Source organism: Macaca nemestrina, chromosome 3 (genome assembly GCF_043159975.1).
Source record: "Macaca nemestrina isolate mMacNem1 chromosome 3, mMacNem.hap1, whole genome shotgun sequence".
In the NCBI taxonomy this organism is placed as follows: Eukaryota; Metazoa; Chordata; class Mammalia; order Primates; family Cercopithecidae; genus Macaca; species Macaca nemestrina.
Window position 1 is genome coordinate 37,628,271 of NC_092127.1, and position 3,050 is coordinate 37,631,320.

Sequence of the window (3,050 nt, forward strand, 5' to 3'; positions counted from 1 at the left end):
GAAAAAATGCTCATAGTCACTGGCCATCAGAGAAATGCAAATCAAAACCACAATAAGATACCATTTCACACCAGTTAGAATGGTGATCATTAAAAAGTCAGGAAACAACAGATGCTGGAGAGGATGTGGAGAAATAGGAACACTTTTACACTGTTGGTGGAACTGTAAACTAGTTCAACCATTGTGGAAGACAGTGTGGCGATTCCTCAAGGATCTAGAAGTGGAAATACCATATGGCCCAGAAATCCCATTACTGGGTATATACCAAAAGGATTATAAATCATGCTGCTATAAAGACACATGCACACGTATGTTTATTGCGGCACTATTCACAATAGCAAAGACTTGGAACCAACCCAAATGTCCATCAATGATAGACTGGATTAAGAAAATTTGGCACATATACACCAAGGAATACTATACAGCCATAAAAAAGGATGAGTTCATGTCCTTTCCAGGGGCATGGATGAAGCTGGAAACCATCATTCTCAGCAAACTATCACAAGGACAAAAAAACCAAACACCGCATGTTCTCACTCATAGGTGGGAACTGAACAATGAAAACACTTGGACACAGGGAGGGGAATATCACACACCAGGACATGTTGTGGGGTGGGGGGATGGGAGAGGGATAGCATTAGGAGATACACCTAATGTAAATTACGAGTTAATGGGTGCAGCACACCAACATGGCACATGTATACATATGTAACAAACCTGCACGTTGTGCGCATGTACCCTAGAAGTTAAAGTATAATAAAAAAAATTTTTAAATTAAAGAAATTTTAAAAAAGAAAATTGATGAAAGAAATTAAAGAAGACACAAATAAATGGCAAGATATCCTGTGTTCATGAATTGGAATAATTAATATTGTTAAAATGTCCATACTACCCAAAGTGATCTACAAATTCAATGCAATCCCTATCAAACTTCCAATGACTTTTTTTTTTTACAGAAATGTGTAAAAATTCTAAAGTCCTTTGACTCCCAAATACCCAAAGCAATCTCGAGCAAAAAGAATAAAGCTGGAAATAACACACTACCTGACTTCAAAATATATTACAAAGCTATAGTAACCAACACTGTTTGGTACTGGCAAAAAACAGACACATAGAGCAATCAAACAGAATAGAGAGCCTAGAAATAAATCCACATATTTGCAGTCAATTGATTTTCAACAAAAGTACCAAGAATACACAATAGGGTAAGGATAGTCTCTTCAAAAAATAGTGTTGGGACAATTGGACATTCTCATGCAGAGGAATAAAATTAGACCTTTATTCACACCATATACAAAAGCCAACTCAAAATGTATTAAAGGCTTAAATGTATGACCTGAAACTATAAACTCTTAGGAAAAAAATATAAGATAAAAGCTTCATGATATAAATATTATCCCAAAAGCAAAGGCAACAAAACTGAAAACAGACAAATAAGATTACATCAAACTAAAAAGCTTCTGCACAGCCAAGGAAACAATCAACAGAATAAAGAGACAATCTATCGACTGGGAGAAAATATTTACAAATCATACGTCTGATAATGAGTTAATATCCAAAATATACAAAGAACTCAAATAATAACAAGAAAACAAATAACTTGATTTTTAAAAAATGGACTGGCACAGACATTTCTCAAAAGAATACATCCAAATGGCCAATAGGTATATGAAAAATTGCTCATCACTCATCATCAGATAAATGCAAATTAAAACCACAATGAGATATCACTTCATACCTGTTAAAATGGCCATTATCAAAAACACAAAAGATGGCCAGGTGCAGTGGCTCATGCCTGTAAGCCCACCACTTTGGGAGGCCAAGGCAGATGGATCACCGGAGGTTAGGAGTTCAAGACCAGCCTGGCCAACATGGTGAAACCCTGTCTCTATGAAAAATACAAAAACTAGCCGGGTGTGGTGGCGGGTGCCTGTAATCCCAGCTGCTCAGGAGGCTGAGGCAGACAATCACCTGAATCTGGGAGATGGAGTTTGCAGTGAGCCAAGGTAGCACCACTGCACTCCAGCCTGGGTGATAGGGTGAGACTCTGTCACAAAAAAAAAAAAACCAAAAAAAAAAAAAAAAAGAAAAAAATGGTAAGTGCTGGCAAGGGTGGGGAGAAAAAAGGAACCCTTGCACACTGTTGGTGGGAATGTAAATTAGTACTACCACTACAGAAAACAGTATGGAGGTTCTTCAAAACATTAAAAATAGAACTATCATATGATCCAACAATCTCACTACTGGGTATACGTCCAAAGGAAATTAAATCAGTACGTCAAAGAGATATATACACTCCCATATACATTGCAGCATTATTCACAATAGCCAAAGGAGTTCAAGACCAGCCTGGCCAAGCCAAAACATGGAATCAACCTGAAATACTATTCAGCCTTAAAGAAGGAGGAAATCCTGTCATTTGCAACAACATGGGTAAACCTGGAAGACATTATGTTAAGTGAAATAAGTCAGACACAGGAAAACAAATAGTGCATGATCTCACATGTAGCACCTAAAAGTGACATCAAAAACATGTATATTATATTGTCTTATCCCAAGGCAAGTGAAGACTTTCAACAGAGGAAAAATGACTAGCTAGAGTTTTCATATCTGAAAATGGTGATAATAATCATTTAGGTTTGTTGTGAGAAATAAACTAGTTTATGTAAGTAAAATACATAAAATCATCCCTGGCACACAGAAATCAATGTTAGCAATTATGTTTATTATGACTAACAGCAAGACATATCAGACAAAAAGATATTTCTATAATGTGTGCCCTGTTTTCCCCAAATTTCATTCAGATTTCAAAAAGCCTCACACACTACATTTTCATCTGTTTTGTTTCTTGGAGACTTGATGTGTGATTATTTGATTTTGTCTTTTCTACATTTTCTGACTATAGTGTTTATATTCCTGTTTCATTTCAGTTTTATGTTGCTGATGTTTTAGTTTACGTCTGCCTGTTAGTGCAGGCAGATTTTTAGGCATCATGTTCTGCTCTTAGAGGTAAAAATAAAAAGTATGCTATCCACCAGAAAAAAAAATCA